Source organism: Onychomys torridus, chromosome 4 (genome assembly GCF_903995425.1).
Source record: "Onychomys torridus chromosome 4, mOncTor1.1, whole genome shotgun sequence".
Lineage (NCBI taxonomy): Eukaryota > Metazoa > Chordata > Mammalia > Rodentia > Cricetidae > Onychomys > Onychomys torridus.
In genome coordinates, this window is record NC_050446.1 from 60,855,886 (window position 1) to 60,879,376 (window position 23,491).

General features: G+C 36.3%; 1 protein-coding gene across 3 annotated transcripts in view; it reads right to left on the reverse strand.

Annotated features, from left to right (window-relative positions):
* Calcrl (calcitonin receptor like receptor) overlaps positions 1 to 23,491 on the reverse strand; it is a 92,821-nt gene that overhangs the window by 65,539 nt on the left and 3,791 nt on the right. For 2 of the 3 annotated variants that reach the window (XM_036185912.1, XM_036185911.1), the window contains one exon: positions 8,179 to 8,246. The exons of the other annotated variant lie outside the window; for it this stretch is intronic. The gene's annotated coding sequence lies outside the window, so the exon portion shown is untranslated. The remainder of the gene's footprint in view (positions 1 to 8,178; positions 8,247 to 23,491) is intronic. 3 annotated transcript variants of the gene reach the window in all.

Genomic DNA, 23,491 nt, shown 5'->3' on the forward strand with positions numbered 1-23,491 from the left:
TATTATAAAATACCCTAGGTCAAAGCACACGTGTGAAACTGGCAAAAGATGCCCTCTTCCTGCAGCTAACAAAGCAATCTACTCCTTTCATACTTTTTCTCTGTACATTTAGTAATTGAACCTCCTAGAAAACATGAAATGTCAAATGTTCTTTTTGTTGTATTGATTAACTTGTTGATTTAGTTACAAATCTCTTGTTGAAATATTCTTTGGTTAACGCCACAAATCACAGGCCTGGGGCAATGAATGAAGTGGCAAAATTCCTAGTGGCAACATATCAAGAAGAGATTTTGATGCATTGCATCATCAGAGTGTGAGGTCATTAACTGATGGAATATGAGATACAGGAGAGGAGAGAATTCCACTCCAGACCAATGTAGATGAATGTCTTCTAAATGTTAGGAGGTTGACCAGGGGCTTAATCTAACACATATGTCATTGAACTTTTCACACAAAAGGAGAATTTTAGTGGTACCCTAGAGTACAGTGAGCATACCCCAAGTCAATTCTTATGCCTGTGTCAAACGGATGAAACTAGAAAATATCACTCTGAGTGAGGTAACCCATCCTCAGAAAGACAAACATGGCATGTGCTCATTCATAAGTGGATACCAGTTATAAAGCAAAGGATAACCAGACTGTAACACACAGCTCCAGAGAAGCTAGGTAACAAGGAGCACCCAAACAGGAACACATGGATCGCCATGGAAAGGGGAAATAGGTAAGATCTCCTGAGTAAACTGGTGGGAGCTGGGGCGGGGGGAGCAATGGAGGGTAGGGGATTGGGAATGGGAGCACAGGGGAATGGGGTGGTAGAGCTGGAACAGGGTCAGAGTGAGGGAGATATCTTGATAGCTAGAGATGTCATGAGTAGGGAGAAACCTGGTGTGAGGGAAGTTCCCAGGAATCCACAGGGATGACCCTAGCTTAGACTGCTAGTGGTGGTAGAGGGGTGCCTGAGCTAGCCTACCACATTGATCAGATTTGTGAATGCCCTAACTGTCATCATAGAGCCTTTATCCAGTAACTGATGAAAACAGATGCAGAGAGCCACAGCCAAGCACCAGACCAAGCTCCAGAAGTCCAGTCCAAGAGAGGGAAGAGGGATTCTGTGAGCAAGGTGCATCAAGACCATGATGGGAAAACTTACAGATACAACCAAACCAAGCCAATGGGAACTCATGAACTTTGAACTGACAGCTGTGGAGCCTCCATGGGACTGGACTAGGTCCTCTGCATGGGCAAGACAGTTGTGTGGCTTGGTCTGTTTGAGGGGCCCCTGACAGTGGGAATAGGATCTATCCCTGGTGCATGAACTGGCCTTGTGGAGCCCATTGCCTATGGTGGGACACCTTGCACACACAGCCATGATGCAGAGGGGAGGAGCTTGGACCTGCCTCAGCTGCATGTGCTGGGCTTGCTGACTCCTCATTTGAGGCCATACCTTTTTGGGGAGGGGATGGGGGAGTGGGCTGGAGGGAGACAGGGGAAGTAGGAGGAGAGATGAGGGAATATCTGTGGTTGGTATGTGAAATGAATAAAAAAAAATTTCTTAATAATAAAAAAATAGAAAAATAAGAAAGAAAAGTGTGCCCATGGGTAAGCAAATGTCACAGTAGACTATGAGTAGCAAACAAAATAAAATAACAACAAAAGCAGAATGCTTTGAAAATGTTGATAAACAAAAGGAAAACAAACCCTTCTGAATAAACTGAAAAAAAAAAAAAAAAACCTTGCATGCTGCTTCAGCCTCTAATGATGTCTGTGGCAAGAAACTGGCTCTGTCTTTGTCATTATTTCATTAAACTGTGATTTTTTTTTTAAACAAAGTATTGGCTGAAAAAAAGTTGAATGGTTGGTATGTCAAGAAAATAGGCCATCAGCTACAGTCCCCACACTGTGGCCATGCCCTGGCTGCATGTCGTCTTTATCCTTTAATCAGTGTCGTTCTAATCCTGCCCCCATGGTGCCACCTCCCTCTTGTTAGAATAGTTATGAAAGATGACAAGTGATGTGTCAGCATGGAGAAAAAGAATCACTTTCCCTTTGTGGGTAGGAATAAAACTAATATTGGCATTATGGAAAATGAAATTCCTTTAAAACAATAAAAATAAAACTCTTGCCGGGTGGTGGTGGCGCACACCTTTAATCCCAGCACTTGGGAGGCAGAGGACAGCCTGGGCTACAAAGAGAGTTCCAGGAAAGGCTCAAAGCTACACAGAGAAACCCTGTCTCGAGAAAAAAAAAAAAACCCTCTTCTATAATCCAACTATAGCACTAATACAGATATCTTATGAACACAAAGTCTGCAACAGTGTTTATAAATTAAGTATCTTCAAATGGTGATTGGCTGAAGAAATGTGCTACACACACATGGTGCATCACTCAGCCATAAAAGAAGGAAGCAATTCATTTGAAAAAACATTGATGAACTCAGAGGACATACATACTGAGAGAAATAACCCAGGCACAGGATGAGAAATACCACATGGCCCCATCTTATGAAACTTAAAATAGTTGATCTTACACACCTGGAAAGTACATTGTGGTCCCCAAGGACTTTATGGAGTTGATAGAATTGATGATTGCAGAGATATGGGTCAAAGGGCACAAAATTAGTTACAGAAAAGGAATAAGTTCAAAAGATGCATTGATCATACAGCAAGTTGATGTTGGTAATGGCAATATAAGGAAACCTTGAGAAATACTGACAGTATTCCCACTAAAATAAATAAACAAATAAAATGGAAAATATGTAAAAGATTCATATGTAAATTGGCTGGATTTAGCAGTCCTATACCATACAAATATACTTCAAGATATCACATTGTCCATGCCAAATACATACAATTGTATCTGTCAATTTATAAAGTACTCATGATATAAAGTTTAATGATGGTTAACTTATAAATAATGGCTACATGAAACATTTCTGTCCTAATCATTTCTGATTATAAATATCTACAAATTTTGAATGACATAGAGCTGATATACCATATAAAAGACAGAGAATGTTTCCTATTTCCTACTTTTTTTGTTTTGTTTTGCTTTGCTAGGGTTAAACTTAAGGCTTTGTGTGTACTGGGCAAGAGTCCTACCATTGAACTCTATCTTTAGTTTTTCTCTTCCTTCTTTTATTCTGGAATGGAATCATGATAAGTCACATGGGCCTTAAGCTTGCAAGTCTCCTGCCCCAAGTAGAATAGCTAATATTATAGGCCCAAGCCTGACTCTGTATTTCTCATTTGTATATTATCTTAGTGATAAACTCAACTAAATATATGACAGCCTAATTCTTTACTGATTGAATCTAGTTAACACCATTATAATGACATATATGAAAAAGAGGCAAACAAAAGCTAAAGTGTTGAAATAGAAAAAGGAACTCTGAGTGAGGCTGAAAGGTCAGATATGTCATAAATGAAAGTCATTATTCTTTAGGGCTGGCCAGCTAATCATCACCCTGTAAGGCAAGCCCCTGGCTAAAGAAAGATCCTGTCTCAGAAAACAAGATAGAGACCATCTTAAGGACCATCACTCAGCTGGGCAGTGGTGGTGCATGCCTGTAATCCCAGCACTCAGGAGGCAGAGGCAGGCGGATCTCTGTGAGTTTGAGGCCAGCCTGGTCTACAGGGCAAGTTCCAGGACAACCATTGCTACACACAGAGAAACCCTTTCTCAAACAAACAAAAATAAAAAGAACAACACTCAATGTTGTCCTCTGTCCTACATACCAACATACGCATGCACAGAATCTACATAAGAGTGGGAAACAGATTGGTTTGTCTTGTTTGTTTGATCAATCAGTTGATTGATTGACTGATTGATTGTAACAAGGTCTCCTTGCATAGCCCAGACTGCCTGTGAGTTTTGATTCTCCTGACCCTGCCATCCAAGTGCAGGGATAACAGTTATATGCTACCAACTAAAGCTTTAAGAAAGATTTTAAATTAATATGTTTGTCACACATGATTCTTGACAAATACTGAAGAAAAAATTATTTTTTGACTGCAGTTAAATTTTTCTTATATCTGAAATGAAGTGCATTTATTTTATAGAATCAATTAGATGCTGTGGCTATTGCTCTGTATAAATAAAACACTGATTGGCCAGTAGCCAGGCAGGAAGTATAGGTGAGACAAAGAGGGAGGAGAATTCTGGGAAGTGGAAGGCTGAGGCAGAGAGACGTTGCCAGCTGCCACCATGAGAAGATGTTAAGATACCGGTAAGCCACAAGCTATGTGGCAACTTATAGATTAATAGATATGGGTTGATTTAAGATATAATAACAGTTAGCAAGAAGCCTGCCATGGCCATACAGTTTATAAGCAATATAAGTCTCTGTGTTTACTTGGTTGGGTCTAAGCGGCTGTGGGACTGTCATGTCATAGAGTTTTGTCCTGACTGTGGGCCAGGCAGGACTGGAGAAAACTCCAGCTACATTTGGATTTTTGTTTGTTTGTTTGTTTTGTTTTTCGAGACAGGGTTTCTCTGTGTAGCTTTGCGCCTTTCCTGGAACTCACTTGGTAGCCCAGGCTGGCCTCAAACTCACAGGTATCTGCCTGGCTCTGCCTCCCGAGTGCTGGGATTAAAAGCATGTGCCACCACCACCCGGATTTTTAAACTATTTTAAAAGTATAAAATTTTCTTGAAAACTAATAGAACATAAACCAAGACAGTCACATTACTCAAAGCACCCTGACAGAATAAAGAACAAAACAACAACAACAACAAAATTTTAAAAAAATAAAATAAAATAACACCAGAACCCAGAGATGCTATCTTTTGGAATCCCTCCCAGAATAAATGAAATGTGAATGTTAGACCTGGATAACTTTTATATTGTATTGGAAATTTTAACAAGACTAGAGAAGTCTCAAGAAAATGTCTGCCTATTTTAGAGGGAATTGGTGCTACTCACTTTACTATTAAATCTAAGTTCAAATAACTGTTTCTAGATGACTTGACCATATCAAAGACAGATTCCTAGGGAGCTAAACAGACAGCTTGATGGTTAAGAGCACTTATTGCTTCTTCCAAGAACCTGTGTTCAGTTCCCAGAACCCACATGATAGGTCCTAACTATCTGTAATTCAAGTTCCAGTGGGTCTAGTACTCTCTCCCGAGCTTCCTAGGCACCAGGCATGCACACTCTACACATACATGAACTCATACACATAAGAAAAAAATCTAAAAGAAAGAAGGGTAGAAGCCCAGATGATAATAATAGAGTAGAACATTAAAATGGTCTGATTACAAAGAAATTGGACCTTTCCAAACAACCACTATAAATGTGAACCAGGAGCTAGGGTTTGGCAATTCCATCTGCAGGCTGACTGGATCATAGTTTTACTTTCCTTTACATCCAAGATCTGTTTTTCATTGGCAGGGAGGTTTGAGATCAAGCACATAAAAAGCTGCAAATATTTGTGTTTGGTTTTCCTTTGTGAGATATCTATAGTAGTCTGAGAAAGTAAAGAGCCTTTCCCCACAGCAGGAACTTCCTGTAAAAACTATAGTCAACAGATCTTCCTCCTTTATAAACATGCCTTTTGTTTCTTTGTAGGATCTAGACATTTCTCATATGTTTAAAGTAGAAACTTGCTCATTTGAATATAACAGAATATAAATGTGTTGCATGTGTCTTTGCTGATCAGTAGCAATATAAGCAATATTTCTAAACATATAAGTAGGACTCTATATATTAAAGTAACATGCCAAAGACACCTACAACTGAGGAGATGAAGTTGACAAAAATTAGACAATCTTTAAAAGCTATAAAGATGTCATAGCAGAGTAAGCTGGCTGAAAGTGAAGAACAGCTGGGACAGGTATAACTCTGGCAGATCTCCATGAATTGTCGATAGGCAGGTGTGCAGCTCTTGTATAGCTTGTTTCTAGCATGTGTGAGGTCCTCAGTTCAGCACCCAGTGTCAAAATAAACAAATAAAAACACAAAATTATACTTTATTGGGGGCTGGAGAGATGGGTTAGTGGTTAAGAGCACTAACTGATCTTCCAAAGGACCCAGGTTCAATTCCCAACACTCACATAGTGACTCACAACTGTCTATAATTATATGGGATCCAGTTTCCTCTTCTGGTGTTCAGACAGACATGTAGACAAAACACCCATATACATAAAATAAACAAATCTTTTTTAAAAAATTATACTTTATTGTATTCACTCTAGTATGGCAATTTCAGAAGGAAATATTTGGTCAAGATTAATATCATTGATAGGAGATATCTAACCTGCTTTGACAGAAAGATTAATGTCAAGATAGAAAACAATATAATAATAAAATATTTGTTAAGAGCCAATATTTATATTCATATATCCAAGACCAAGATTAATTAAAATGCTGTTTATCTTCAAAATAACATTAAGTATAATGGAATTAACAAATAATTCTAGTCTTCAAGTTAAAACAGGTAAGTCAAATGGAACCTAGAGTCCAAACAATTTGGTTACTTAGTTTAGTAATAATCATTGAACTGAATCCTTAGTCAATATGGTCAGGATAAACTAACAAAAAAATGTGTGAAACAATTGTCCTTTAATTTGGGGGAAAATATCTTAGGTTCAATTCAAATTAGACAAAGATTTAAATGTGAAATGTACCTATGAAACATTTAGAAATGTATTAGAAAGCTGGTATCTTTACTATTTTGGAGTCAGAAAGTTTTGAGCAACATTACTAAATATCAGTGATGGAATTAGATCCTTCTCAAAGTACAATCTGGTCAGAGATGCCCTTCTTTCTCTCCTATCTCCTATCAGCCAAGTTTTAGAGTGTGTCCAGTGATTGTGTAAATTAACCATTCCAAAATGCTTGAAGTTAGAAGAGCTAAACTGTTACAGTCTTCTTATTAGTTAGAAAGATGTGTATATGATGGTTTTTTCTCAGCTCCTCTTTAGGTCAAAGTAATCTAATCAGATATTCCAGACTGCCAGAGCTGGAATGGACTTGAAAATCTTGCAGTAAAATCTCCTCACTGTACAGACTTAAAACATAGGCACCAGGGGTTGTTAGTGAACTGTGATATGTTCCATAACAGTGACATTGTGCTAAGAACAAGCATTGTCTGTCCTCAGTCTCAGCTCTAGGCTGTTTTATTAGACCAAAACTAAACCACTATTGATTCTAGCAGATGTATGGAAGGCCATTGCTACTTCTAGTTATGTGTTTCATCTCCATGGGAATGATTTTGTGAACCCATTTCTTGCTGGAATTTAAACATATTTTCACTTTAAACTTAATTGTTATAAATAAAAATAATTACAAAGGCACACACACACAGAGAGAGAGAGAGAGAGAGAGAGAGAGAGAGAGAGTCTGATTCATGCTCAATAAGTCATACGAGATGAATCAACTGAAGAGACAGCCATTTAAATCTAAACCTTTTGTTGCAGCTCTTCCAAACTACTAAGTATACACTACAATTTGCATGATGGAATGATATTCTAAAATATTATATAATCCTTTTCAACATCAAATTATGATGGATACACACATTGGGAAGCCAAAGCCAATTCTTTCCTATTAAAAAATTCTTTTGTTATAGATTCTTCCTTCCCTATCTATATGAAGCAAATGGAAGTGTTATAAGAAGTGATTTGGCAGAACATCACTTGAAAAATGTCAGGAAGAAAAGGGCAGCTGTCACATGCATGTAGGCATTTGGAGTATTAAAACCTTGCTGTGAGGAACAGTGAGTCATCTGAAATGTAATGCGCAGAGGAAACTGACACATAAGAGCTGAACAATGATGAGTTCCCAAAGACAGGCACTGGGACAAAGAACTATTATAGATGGTCTATTTTGGGGTCTAACAGCATAACTTGGGAATTCTTTTTTAAAGTCCACAGCTTAAAAACAGAAAAAAAAGAAACCATCTCTTGAAGCTTTGAATTTAAGATAACACAAATTAGTACAGTTTATTTTCATTAGTATTATTATACCTTAGTAGGAAAATCATTGAAATATTAAAAACCTTTCAGCCCAAAAATAAGTGAGGGTAAGAAAATCTAATGAAGCATTGTAGGGAGGGGACTATCACGTGTATCAATAGATGCATAATTATTGTTCTTACAATTAATGCACTCTTAATATCTTTGACTTTATTGGCAATCCAAGATGTTACTTTGAATATCTTGTCAAAATATATGCAATACCTGAGTGTTAGACCATCCAAAGTTTTGACAGTTGGTAGCACAAGTTGTTGGTGTATCATCATAGGGCCCTGGATGACAAAAGAACATTCCTGTGAATTTGGTAACATTATGAGTAGGAAGTGGAATTTTACAGAACTTAACTTAAAAGCATATACTAGTGTGTTTCTCTGTGAAAATTACAATTTTAAATGGTGTGTTTGAAAGGGAAGTTTGGAGGAGATATATCTGCCACATTTAGGTTACCATTAAGCTAGCCTAGAAGTGAAAAAAAAAAAAAAAAAAAGACAGAGTTTTGCTTCGTAGCATGGCAACATATCCTTATAATGGGGTCACTGAGGGACAAAACATGAATGCAGATGTTTCCGATTGCTTTGAGATCTTAGCACTAGAAGGAGGTGGAGTCTGCTTAAGTGTAGCTTTGCTCTGTAACTTGAAGATACCATAGTCCCCGGCCTTCTGGAGCTATTAAGGTGAAAGCTTACCAATAATTAGATATGTAAATGTAATAAGTGCAACAAAGAAAAATAAAGCAGATAAAGGAAATAAAAGAGAAGACTGTGACAGTCTGAAACGTCTCTGAGAAGGTGGCACAGAAGCAGAGACTTTGGAAGAGGAGGGTAGCTGCTGTGACTGCACTAGGGAAAGGTTAGACTTAGAACGATGGCTGGTTCTGAGGGTTAGCACCATCACAGTGGAAATGTTAAAAGCACGGAGTCCTAGGCCTGGTCAAAGAATAACACAAAGGCTTATTGAGTCAAAATGAACTTGAGCTCTTTTTACACAGAGTGCTAGTAATAAATGAATCTAGAAGTATTAAATAAACCAAATATGGGATGGAGAGATGGCTCAGAGGTTAAGAGCACTGGCTGCTCTTCCAGAGGACCTGAGTTCAATTCCCAGCAACCACATGGTGGCCCACAACCATCTGTAATGAGATCTGGCACCCTCTTCTGGCCTGTGGACATATATGCAGGCAGAACATTGTATACATAATAAATAAATAAATCTTAAAAAAAAATAAATAAAAATAAACCAAATACATATGTTGGCTTGTATACATCTTTCCAGGTTGAGTGAATGTTGAAAATACGATGAAATCACAATATATTTTTCATTGCTTTACATTCATACTGTATAAAAATTTACTGAACTTCAAAGATGTCAAATTTGTATTTTGTGATGTCTTTACTGACCATTGTGATCTGAAAAACTTTTGTTGATTTTATCCTCCTGATCTATTAATCTACTGTTATGCTTTAATGACTACCTAAGTCATTGTCAAGGATTTCTATCAAGTCAGACAAAGGCTTATGTGAGCATTCAAACATATTATGAAAGACTATTTTTCATTTCCCTTTTTTAAATTTATTTCTTTTTAAAAAGGTTTTTTTTTTTCATTTTACATACCAGTCCCAGTTCCCCCTCTCTTTCCTTCTCCCGCCCCCCCTCTCCCAATCCCACCTCCCATTCACTCTTCCAAAAGGGTAAGGCCTCCCTTGGGGAGTCAACAAAGTCTGGCACACTAAGTTGAAGCAGGACCAAGCCTCACCCCCTGTGTCAAGGCTGAGCAAAGTATCCCACCCTAAGGAATGTGTTCCAAAAACCCAGTTCATGCACCTGGGATAAGTCCTGGTCCCATTGCCAGGGGCTCCCCAAACAGATCTAACCACATAACTGTCACCCACATTCAGAGGGCCTGGTTCAGTTCCATGCATGTTCCCCAGAGTCTATGAGCTCCCACCGGCTTGGGTCAGTTGTCTCTTTTTTAAAGCAATAAAGTATTTTGTGAACAAAAGCTTATTTTAATTATCTTGTAATATTACTCTATAATTAAGAAAAAGTATCATGTTTTCATAATTTCCATATATAATTGTAATCTAATAATACTATTTTTAGGATTAGGATTTGGTTATATTAAAAGGGTTTGTTTAGATGTGAACTAAAGCTGTCTAAATCTAGAATCAGGATTTTTCTAAAAATGCTTTTGAAAAAAAATAAAAACTCTTCAGCCTCAGGCTTTATTGGCACCCATATGGAATTCAGCAGGTTCAAAGTTGAAGTTTATTTTGAATATTTTCCCAACTTGTTAGAAGATGCCACTAGAAATAGAAACAGCTGAGGGACATCAGTGTTTTCTCTCAGTATAATTCTAAATTTTTCATTTTTTTATCCCAGTCAAAGTGACCATGGAAGAATATTTTAAACCCTTGGGCAATCAGGTCATGAAACCAATTACACTGGTTATCATAAGATTAAATATGAAGTTAATTGCCCTCCCTCATGCCCAGTTCATTCATGGAGATCTCCTTTGTTGCCCCTTCCTAGGGCAATCCATGAGTCCCTCTTAGGGTCCTGCTTGTTTCCTAGCTTCTCTATAGCTATGGGTTGTTGTCTGGTTATCCTTTGCTTTACATCTAGTATCCTCTTATGAGAGAGTACCTACCATGTTTGTCTTTCTGCAGTACAACATAATATTTATATATGCATTGTGGAATGGTTTAATTGAACTAATAATTTAATTGAACTAATCCATCACTTCACATAGTCAACAACTCTTGTGGGAACATTTAAGATGCCCCAATCTAATCTCTGGAAACTGACTATGTTACAGCACACGAAACAGAAGGATTAAAGAGCATATGAAAGTAAGGCTGTGTTAGACGACCCTTGGAATGAAGAGATGTTTTTTTCTTAGATTATCTATGTGGGCCAAGTATAATCACAAGGTTGCTTTTAAGTGCAAGAAGGAGACAGGGAATTCAATGAAAAAAATATGGAGTTAATTTTGGTTGATAAATTTCTTGCATATATTAACAAAATTATAGTGTATGAGATGTCATGTACTTTCATTTTATAAGATCAACATTAATACATACAGTATCAAAGAATGTGGTAAAAGTAGATGAATACCCAATAGGAAGCATAAAATGTATTATTATACAAACCTCATGAAAATATAAGATATCTAGATAAAAATGAAAGAAACAACTGATTTTGTTCAGTAGCAGAATGTCTAAATTGACTGGATAATGAAATTAAAATGAACTAAACCTTGAGAACATAGAAAAGAAATAGAACATGTACACATAAGCAAATAAACTTTCTTCATGAAAGGTTGCTATAGTCAATAATTAAATTAAAGAAAAATAAACCTACACCTAACTATATTAAGTAGAAATCAAAGCCTTGAAGAAATAAATGAGATAAACTCAACAGATGGTTATAAAGATAATTATGTAGTTGCCATATTATGACTTCTGTGAAAGACAAACTCCAGTGCCTTCTATAATGTTTTAATGTATAAGAAGTTAATATTACAACAGTGGGGAAAGAGATACATCATATTCAGAAGATCTGTAGGTTCCATAACTTACTTTCAATATTTAATAGAATTTAAATATATAGAGAGGATAGATGATATATAGGCCAATGATTGACAAATGATACATGGATAGATACATAGTAGAAAGATGATTGATAGATGATAGACAAATATGAGATGACAGATATAGATAGAGAGATAGATAGATAGATAGATAGATAGATAGATAGATAGATAGATAGATAGATACAGTCAGATAGACAGACAGACAGATAGATAGAAGGGGTTTAGTCACAGTTCCTCCAAATCAACTACTTCAATTACCTAATTTGAAGCAAATGTTTGAAGGGAAAATTTTTATTCTTTTTACATGCAAATTCACCATGATTCATGACCAGAGAGATGTAAATCAAAACCACAATGTGATATTGCGTTACACCCTCCAGACTGGTGAAATTAGAAAGTTTCACAGAAATTCACAGTTTTGGAAAGGCTATGGTGCAATAAATATCTTATTTACTGTTGTTGAGAATTTAAATTGGGTCAGCACTATGGATTGCTTGGAAATGCATCTTATAAATCTTTTCTATAAGGAAATTCATACAGGTGTATAAGGAGATATGTAGGGGAACTGTTTATAACTTCCTTGCTTGTAAAGGTCAAATGTTGGAAGCAATTCTAACACTCCTCAGTGGGAGAAAGGATAAATGCACTCTGACACATTCATGCAATTGAATACTGAAGTAGTGTTAAATAATATATCACACAATACACTCTAAGAGTGATATACCACAGTGCTATATGAAAAAAGCAATTGACACAGAAAATACAATCACACTTTTATACAGTAAAAATCAAAACATTAAAGCTAAATAATATATTACTTAGAAAGTCATACTGGGAGTAAATGATCTCCAAATGTCTAGAACCTAGTATAGTGTAACCGTTTACCAGTGGGGTTGTATGTGTGAATAGTTAGGCAAGAACTTGATGCTCAGACAAACCAGGTTCTAGTAAGGGGGTGTTAAATAAGATGTTTATGATAGATACAATCTGCAAGAGAGATATCAAGTTTAGAGAGTAAACTTTGTAGAGCATCAACACAGTAAGACTGTCTAGAATTGTGCATTTTGAATCTTTAAGTCAAAACATAGAAGCACAGTATATGATGAGAATACAGGGAAGATGGCTTTGACTCTCATAGTACAATCCAATTTGAATTTTTTCTTCCTTTTACAGTGAAAATATCAGAATATTCATGGGAGTTCACAAGTATTGTTAAATGAAAAAATTGTGTACTTGGAATTTAATGAGTATGATTTATTTGTCTAATTCTAGCCATCTGATTTTGATTTTTAAAATCTACATCATACTTTTTTTCTGAGTCCTCTAGGAAACTAATGATGGAATTTTAGGTAACTAATGATGAAAAATCCTTTAATCTAACCAACCAAAGTCTGATTTCCCCTGTTTGACTTAAGACCCACTCCACAAGATGGAACCCATACCCAACACTTCTTGGGTGACAAAGAACCAGATACTAGATATCCCAGAGACCTAGGGTAAAACCAAGTACTACTGGTCCAAAAAAAGTAACAATAAAATGTCTCCTAATATTATTCTGCTGTACTCATAGATCAGTGCCTTATTCAGCCATCATCAGAGAAGCTTCTTCTTGCAGCAGAAGGGAACAAATACAGAGACCCACAGTCAGACATTACAGAGAGAGAGAGAGAGAGAGAGAGAGAGAGAGAGAGAGAGAGAGAGACCTTGGAACACATAGTTCTAAATGGGATGTCTCCGTCAAACCCCGCCCCTCAGAGCTCAGGGAACCCTGTGGAAGAGGAAACAGAGTGTAAGAGCCAGAAGGGGTAGAGGACACCAAGAGAACAAGGCCCTCTGAATCAACTGAACAAAACTCACATGAACTCACAGACTGAAGCAGCAAGCACAGGGCCAACAGAGGTCTATACCAGGTCCTCTGTGTATAGATTATAGCTCTCAGCTTAGTATTTTTATGGGACTTCTGAGTGTGTGAGTGGGTCTCTGATTCTTGTGCCTTCTCTTGGGGCTCTTTTCCTTCTATTAGTTTGCCTTGTCCAATCTTGTTAGTTTTTGTTTTAACTTGTTTTATTTTGTTTTTTAAAATGGTAGAAAAAAGAAAAGCCCTTGAGTTAATGTATGCTTTCAAGTGTGTTTGTGTGTGTGCATGTGTGTATATGTGCATGCATGTGTATGTCCTATTGTGTGCATGTACTTGTGTATGTGTGTATGGATGATTACTCCTGAGTTCAGTGATAGCAGAAAAGCTGTAATTTGAATTAATAGCAAGTTTCTGATACTTGTAAGTTATAGTGATTCATAGAGGGAAAATGTACCTCTGAATAGAATTTCTATCATTGCTATTTATTCAGAGCTAAGGCTTAAAAAAGAAAGTCTTGAATATATCTTTTTTTTTTCAAATTTCAGTGTGAATGCTTAGAGTTTGGTAGTTTTTGAAAAAGATGATCACTTAATTTAAACATATGACTTGTTTACCCTTCTGTGCTGTTATTGTGAGCTTGAACCTAATTAATATATCCATACAGCATATTCTCACGATCAGCAGGACACCAGTAAAGAGAACACTTGCAGAGCACACTGGGAAACCTATGCATTATTTCTGGCTGTGCTGAACCACCTCATGCTGTCTGATAAGCTTGGTGAAAAGGACTTAAACTTTACCAAATAGCCCTGATCCTTTCAGCGTGGTGACTGTCTATTCAGAAACTATCCTGAGAACCTGGAACATGTCAACAGTTTAGACTCTAAGATACCACCACATAGAAGTGAAGCCATTGTCTTGACCAATTAAATGAGTTCAATTCTTAGAACAAGAAGACAGTAAATCTATTTGCTTTTTACAACTTAATAGGCACTTCTCAGAGCTTATCTCAGGTAGTAACTCTAGGCTTAACCATTAACTCCAAGTACCCAAAAACATAAGACAAAGATTATTTTCCCAACACAATTTTAGATTTACTTATTAACTAAAAAAGTACACTTTGCAGTGTCCATCGTCCATGGTAATGTACCTAGTATCTCCCCCATTTTAAATGACATGCTTTGAGATTGGATTTTTATTTTATTATGATTGTGGCAAATAAAATATGTCTTACTGAGACAGCTTATTATTTGGTCTAGCCTCTTATTTTATCCTGTTATTTTGCTCATTTAATTCAGTCTTCCTCTCTTTTTTTAATGAATTCATTTAGTTTTTGAGTCTCATATATGAGTATTGTATTTACACCATTCCCTCTCTCTTTTATCACTACAACTCCTTCCACATTTCCCTCCATTCAGTTTCAGATGCATGGCTTCTTATTCTTTGATTAGCATTGTTTTACACACACACACACACACACACACACACACACACACACACACACTATACATATACATTTAAATGTATAAATTCAACCTACCGAGTTCATTTAGTGTTGCTCTTGTCTTTTATAGTTCCTTTTACTTTCAAATTTCATTCCTGACTTGATTTTTTATCAGACTTTTCATTTAGTCATTAATCATTACTGTTAATTTAGGTGAGGTGTTCTGAGTAGTACCTCCCTCTTTAATTTTGTTCTTTTCATTTTTTTTCTTCAACTTCTACACAAGTCTCCAAGCTTTTCTTTCACATTGCTACTTGTAGCAAGTGTGATACTCTGGATATCCTCAAAAGTGGAACACTTTGAGTTGTGTTAAATGTTTATGATTTTAAAATATTTGACCAAACTAGGAAACATACAAATGCTTTTTCTAATCCGGGCAGTGGTGGCCCACACCTTTAATCCCAGCATTTGGGAGGCAGAGACAGGTGGATCTCTAGGAGTTCAAGGCCAGCCTGGTCTACAGAGTGAATTCCAGGACAGCCAAAGCTATATAGAGAAACCCAGTCTCAAAAAAATAAATAAATAAAACAAGACAAAATGATTTTCTAGGACTTTCTGAAGTGAGTAATTCTCAACAGGAGTTCTTTGAAATGACTCATCAAATATTAAAAGTAACAATTGTTTGTAGGTAACATTATGAATTACAAAATTGATTCCGATACTATTTCACTTTGTAGGTAGTTATTCAGCCACTGGTGCCAATCCCTTGCAGGGAGACGCTTCACAGAGTAAAAAAAAAAAAAAGGGAGACCAGCACACAGAAGAGTCAAAGCATGCTGAACCGTATGATTTACATTGCCCTATGCGGTACCAAAGTTTCTCTATACAACGAAGAGCAAATTGCAGTAATCATTGAACTATTCAAAATGCACAGCAAATTTCATAGGTGTAATTTAGTATTACATGTTTTAATAGAGCATAGTCAACCTGTAAGTAGTATTCTGTTAGAGACTCTCAAAAGCATGTGTTGCCTCTGCTGAACCTAGGTGAAAAAGAATACTTATTTTGGCACAATGTTTTTCTGAACAAGAATACATGGGAAACTCATTTGTCACTCAAGAGATTGGTGCTAGCTTGAGAAAGTGAAGTGGGCTCTGCAAATTGAGAAATTAATCCTTCTTACACTCAAAAGTACTTGATTTGAAATTTCACTGAAGTATTTATTTTCCTGTGGGTAATTTATTTTTTAAGTGTCCTTTGCACAGTTTAATCAAATCCACCTGTTAGAAATTATTGCTATTTTGTCTTTTTTAAATGTTATTGATGCCACATTACTTTATTATTTCCTGGTATGTGCTACCTGGAATAAAGAAAATACCCTGCACAGCACTGCATTGTCTTGTTTATCGTATGTTTCAGCACTTATGTTCTTAGGATACATTATTTATGAAAACTACAAAATAAAAGCAAACAGAAATCTTTGCATTCTAGAAACACATTAAATAAAGATTAAATCTCAAAAGTCAAGGCATGATTCTCTCTATGCTTTATGATAATAATTTAATCACAAATACACTTAATAATGACCCTTCAGATTAATTCAGAAAGTTTAAGAATAAAATGACAGCAGAGATCCTCAGCCAGGCCCCAGGCGGAGCTCCAGGAGTCCAATTGTCCAGAAAGAGGAGGGACTGTAAGAGCGTGAATTGTTGAGACCAAGATTGGAGAGGCACAGAGACAAATAGCCAAACAAATGGAAGCACATGATTATGAACCAAAGGCTGTGGAGCCCCCAGCTGGATCAGGCCCTCTGGATAAGTGAGACAACTGAATAGCTTGAACTGTTTGGGAGGCATCCAGGCAGTGGGACCTAGACCTGTCCTTAATGCATGAGCTGGCTGTTTGGAATCTTGGGCTTACACAGGGACACTTTGCTCAGTCTGGAAGGAGGGTACTGGACCTGCCTGTACTGAATCCACCAGGTTTAAATGAATCCCCAGGGTAGTCTTGGCCCTGGAGGAGATGGGAATGGAGGGGAAGGGATGGGGGGGAAGGTGGAGGCAGGGGCGGGAGTGGGGAGGAAGACAGGGGAACCCATGGCTGATGTGTAAAATTAAAACACAAATATAATAAATTTTAAAAAAGGGAATAAAAGGAATAAAATGACAGAAAAGAAGGGCAACAAGAAGTTGGGGTTTTTTGGTTTAGTTTTGGTTTTTTGTTTGGTTTTGTTTTTTCCAAGACAGGGTTTCTCTGTGTAGCTTTGGAGCCTGTCCTGGAACCCACTCTGTAGACCAGGCTGGCCTCGAACTCACAGAGATCCACCTTCCTCTGCCTCCCGAGGGCTGTGATTAAAGGAGTGCACCACCACCGCCTGGCAGAAGTCGTTTTAATTTTTATTTTTAGCAATACCTCAGCAGTATAGAGCATAATGAGTACAATGCAGTTCATTGCTTATGGTTTAAAAATCTAGTCACTATTGCTACTAGAAAAATAGGGTAAAATAGGAACTATGATACATATATATTTCATTCACTATGCTCTGAATCTACATTGTATATATCCAAATACAATAGACATCACTCTTTATCCTCCCCAATATTATTGTATTTCTGAGTTATATAAATATCTGGGCTCAGAGTGAACATCTCTGTGATGTTTCTTCACGAATGAATGGTTAGCTCTATGACTCTCAAGTAGATGGGGAATGTAAATTACAAAAAAAAAAAAAAAAGGTTATTGTTGTAACATGTGAATTTTGCCAACTCAAAAGATACATTGGGAGGAGGGCTAGAGAGATGGCTCAGCGATTAAGCGCACTAGCTGCTCTTCCAGAGGACCTGGGTTCAATTCCCAGCACCCATATGGCAGCTCACAACCCTGTCTCAAAAAAACAAAAAAATAGTAATAAATAAATAATAAATCTTTTAAAAAATGACACATTTGGTGATAGTCAGACATGGAGCATTATGACAGATCAAGATTTTGTTTAAGCATTTCTCTCTCTCTCTCTCTCTCTCTCTCTCTCTCTCTGTGTGTGTGTGTATCAGAATCTTTCTGTACATATAAATACATATTCTGAGTTTATAAAATAGTGCTTTGGCTTTAAGTTTAATAAACCTACAAAACTGTACACATGTGAAGGAAATTGAATGTTAACATTCTTTTCACGGTTTTTATTAAATACTTGTTGATTGGCATTAAAAAGCTTAATGACTTACAGAGGACAAGGATGTAACTCAATGCCTATTAAACTTTTTTTGGTTATTAAACCAAATTTGCATTCTCCCACATGTGATCTTTTTAAATGCTTGATTTACTTTCTTTCATCTCCATTGCTAAGCTTTTTGCTTTTGTAGACGACCTAGCTCCATTGACCAGAAAGGCAGTAAGTAATGGAGTAAGGCTTTGTCAGGAGCCAACAGTTGGCAAGTTTGCCAGTTTCAACAATAATTCTGCCAGTTTCAGGCATTGTTGGGCCTCTTGTGGAAAGGCTTCAACACTTTGTGTCAAAATACTGGGCTCTGTTCTTATTTATACTAGTTGGAAGAAGGGTCATTGCTTGGAATTCAGTGAAACCTGAACACCAAGCTCATCACAGAAAGCATCTTTACCATCCCCTCACAAAGACAGTGTCGGGATAAACGTTAGATTAACCTGAGAATAATAAAATAGTCATTGGTTTCTGGACATTTTCTCTTGGGACGTGTGCAGAGATTCTAACACATTCAGAGCTGAAGCTCCAGCATCTGAAACCAGGAGGTCACTGTGCAGTTTTCTGTGGCCTTGAGTCCAGTGTATAAAATCCATTCATTTAATCATTTATTGAGCAACCTTAAGCATCTATGACATTCAGACATTCCTAGGAAAGTTTAGAAAGTTAGTGAAATGACTTTGTACATAAAAAAAAGAAACATGTTAGAGAAACATTTAAAAAAAAAAAAAAGTATAGCAATTACGTAAATTACAGTAGAATGTTTGGTGCAAGATGCTTATATTATAAGCATTGGTGCAAGATGCTTATACTATAGGAAAAGTCCAGGCCATGCTACTTAGTTGGAAAGCATGAAAGGACAGCAGTGGGCAAGCATGGTTTTAAGTAGTTACTTGGGCAGAGTTCACACAAAATGACTATAATGAGTCACACTACAGGGAGGTGAGGAACTGTCTGGGAGGAGAACATTTATGCTCATCAAAAGACATATGCAGAAAGCTAGATAGCATACTTAGCTCCCTTTAATTTGTGCTGATTTACATTAGAAGTACTAGCATGAAGCCAATTTTCCAGAGCTGGAGAGCTTCACAAAAGAAATAAGGAATGCTGAGGTCTGTGTGCAAAGAATCCTGTACCCATGAATAAGAGGAGTGGGGTTAGTGTTGACAACCTGAGGCAGAGGTGATACATCTGTGATGAACAGTAAAAGATCCTTCCTCTCCCCGTTTACTCCAGCAAGACATCCTTCACTGAGTTCTGTCATAAACATCTATCCATAACATGGTACAAAATGATGTTTGGTGTTTATACAAATTAAATTTTGTTTCAAATAGTTTTTCTTTTTTTAAAGATTTATTTATTATGTATACAGAAGAGGGTGCCAGATCTTATTACAGATGGTTGTAAGCCACCATGTGGATGCTGGGAATTGAACTCAGGACCTCTGGAAGAACAGTAGGTGCGCTTAACCTCTGAGCTATCTCTCCAGCCCCCTCAAAATAGTTTTTCAATTTGAAATGGATACATTGTGACATATGTCCAGATAGAAAAGCTCATATATTATACTTAAATACTTTTTTCCCGTTCTAAGATTGAGATGCTGTTAGATTTTTGGAGAATATCTGTTCAGATATGGAACAATACTTGAAGTTAATCTGGGTGGAGCTGACTCTTCTCCGTGTGGACCGGTCTAGCTTATTTTCCTTAAAGCACAGCATCTCTACACTTAACAAAGCCCTCCAAGGAAATGCAGCATCAGGTGGCTGTTTACTATCTCTGAATTAGGAAGAGTCCATTAAAGCAGTTTTTTTTAATGTATTCAGGTCTACAACTTCAGAAGTTACACGTCATATGAAAGAGTTGGAAAACATGGTCCTTAAAATATTGAAGTTCAGAACTTAGTAAACACACTTGACTTTCAGTGTCAGTTTGAAAACTATACATTTAGTGAGCGTTCTTAAATATTTGCCAACTCAACATAAACCCTGATAATTTTATTATGTGCATTGTGAACTAATGCATATACTTCTAGAACTAGGTTGAATAAAGTATGAATTATTAAATATGGGCATGCTGGTTTTGTTTAAAAAAAACAATTTTCTTAAGAATAAAACTTTGAAAACTGTTTGACTTCAACAATTTGAAGAAGAAGGCTTTCCCATGAGATTTGATCAAATAGTAAGATCTCAACAACGCAATGGACAGTGTTGAAACCTTAATTATCTTAACGTTTGTCTCATTTTTAGTTAATTCAATTTCTTATATGATTTTCCTTAGTTATATACTTTACAAATGATTTCACTATGCTGTATTCCATGTTTTCAGTCTTAAAATGATCATAGTATAGTGATGCATAGTTTATTCATAGTACATATTAGTATTCAAAGAACAAAATTCCATCCAAATAAAATATATCAAAATTAACAAAGAGTTGTCAACCTGGTTTTCAACTTAGTAAGCCCATATCACATGGAAAGCCCTATATTGGGTTGTTTGCTTGTTTAATAATTTATTTAATTTTATTTTATGTACATTGATGTGAGAGTGTCAGATAGTTACAGATATTTATGACTTGCCATGTAGGTGCTGGGGATTGACCCAAGGTCCTCTGGAAGAGCAGCCCGTGCTCTTAACCTCTGAGCCATCTCTCCAACCCCTATATTGGTTTTTAAAGACACATGAAACAGGGCCTCTGTTTGGGGCAACAGACAAGTAATTCAGGTAGAGGTATGAACTCAATATATACTGCTGTCATTATTACTCAATGTGTGACTACATTCTTCATTTTGTCACAAGATCAGTGGTCAGTTGTGTAAGTGTGGTCTTGTCTAAAGTATTAGAGCCTGGTGTGTCAGACATTTTCTACATCCATGCATTAATTTGGACAGCAGTGGATTGTAGATGAAACATTAGAAGGTGATCACTCTGAAATAAAGAGAGGATCTAACGCATTCTGCACCACTCATATTATATGCATCTTTGTTGGGGTATTCTAAAACAGCTTTAACCTTTCATACTTTAGCAGTGAAATTTCCTTTTCTTTAATCCCTCTGTCAGTGCCACACAGTTTAACCCTAGTATTTTCTTATTATAAATAACTATATAGTCAAATAAGCTATAACGGAGGCGTTCCCTGTGAGATTAAACCGCGATGTAAAGAACAAAAAGGGTGATTTCTTCCTCAGAGTGCCCACCACAACAGCAGGTTTAATCTGGACAGAAAAGCAGAAAGTCCCTCTGAAGAGGAAAGTCGGGAAAGCAAGATCCATCAAACAGGAAGTCCTGTGAATTCCATGCAATTCCATTAAAAAATGTATCTCTGTGAGTAAAGTTTATTTGCATGTTTATTATCTCTTCAGAAAGTGTTTTCAGTTTCTATTACATTCTCAAGAAGGTCATAATCCACAAATACTCAAAAGCAAACTCTGATCTTCAATCCTTTCTTAATCTAAATGTGTTTTTCCATCTTCTTGCACAGGTATTCTTGAGAGATTTTAATACATGAGAAAACATGTGTTTACCATTAAAAAGTAATTAGAAATATCCACTACAAAACAGCCTAAAAACCCAAATAACCAAGAAGACTTTAAACTGCATAAACTGAGTTTGGTAGATCATTCTCAATATCCTTTTTATTTTAAGCTTCTGCAGCTGCCATAGTCTTCGCAACTAAAATGTTCTTGACGCTCCTGACAGTTATTTATTTATTGACTTACTTTAGACAGCATCTCACTCTGCAGCCCAGGCTATCCTAGAGCTTACCAGTAGCCCAAGCTGGCCTCTAAACTGGCTGGGGTAATCCTCCTACCTCTGCTCTGTGAGTGCTGGAATTACACAGACAAGGCTTCATGCCTTGCTAAATTCTAAGTTAATGTAGAAACAGAAATCAAAGACTTTGCTAAGGTACATGTTACATGAGGACAGAAGGATAATCACTTGAGCGCTACAGTTGTAAATTACGCTTGCTCATAGGAGTAGACTGTATTTCATCATCTAAATGTTGGTTTTAAGAATAAACTTTTGTACGGATACACATTATGGCTTCAATTGTATTTCAGAAAGACCTGATGACCTGTGAAATATATTGAGCATCTACTTGTATGCAAATATTCTGCTAAATATGTTCCATGTGTTTCCTCACATACATCACACTAAACCTTATAAAGCAGTATGAATATCACTGTTAGTGATATTTATAGATATTTATAGATAATGAAGGAAAACTAACAAGTGGTAAACTTGAGAGTCATACGTGGATGTTGTAGGGCTAGATAGAGTCTACTAAGCTGGATGTGTGGACATAACATATCAGAATTTCTAAAGCAATTGTTGTTCCTCTTAGCCAATAAAGCCTATTGCAATGTCCTTACAAAGGTCTTTAAAATATAAACTTTATTGAAATTAAGTTCTTGAAGAAGTACACATAGGTAGCCTGTCTTATTAAATACTAAACCTGTTATTCTAATATTAGGTTTCCATTTATTAAGCTAAACAAGTATCTCTTTTGCCTCTCATAATAAAAAATAGCTGAAGAATTATTAATAACAATTTTGTACTGATGAAATTATTTCTCACAACTTTAATTATCATTTCCTATTAAAAATGTAATATATTCATTCCTCCCTGATACTTTGGCCAAAGTCTCAATTTATTTAATATTCTAAATGCAGCTTGAAGATTTACTAGAGTTTTTCTGCAAAAAAACAACTGGACTCAGGTTAAACACAGTTACTCAGGTTCAGCCTGAACACAGTCATAATGATAAGGTTTCTTACAATAGTGTGTGCTCTAGAAAGGTAGTTCCTTTTAGTTTACAAAAATACTTTAGTGTTAAAGGGCAGCAAGAGTTCTCTTAAAAACAGGTTCCACCTGAAGACAGCAATAAAATAAAAAGTTATAACTCGAATATTATAATTATTAAGTAATTGGTTAATTTATTATTCTGTTTCTTTGGCTCATGTCACTTTAGGTGAGTTTGATATTTTGTCCTTTTAATTGACTAGAAGGCAGAAAAATGTCACATATTTATTAAAACCATGTATGGATTAAACTCCTTTACTTTTAAAAACCTTAATATACCATTTTTACCATATTTGTGACCGATATATTAATGTGTTCTTGTTACATAATATAGTGTTACATAAAGAAGCTAACTGAAGAAAAAATGAAAGAAATGTGTTTTGTAAAAACAAAATTTACCATGTGATAATAATTCTAGCAAACTAAGATACCCTAACTTAGTTCATGGCCAGTGATAAATTTATTAAATAATACTAGAGATTAAAATTTTTGTTGTTGTTGTTGGGTTTTAGGGGTTTTTTTTGTTTTTTGGTTTTATTTGTGGTGATGGTAGTTGTGGTAGCTGGGTTTTTTTAATTTGGTTTGGTTTGGTTTGGTTTGGTTTGGTTT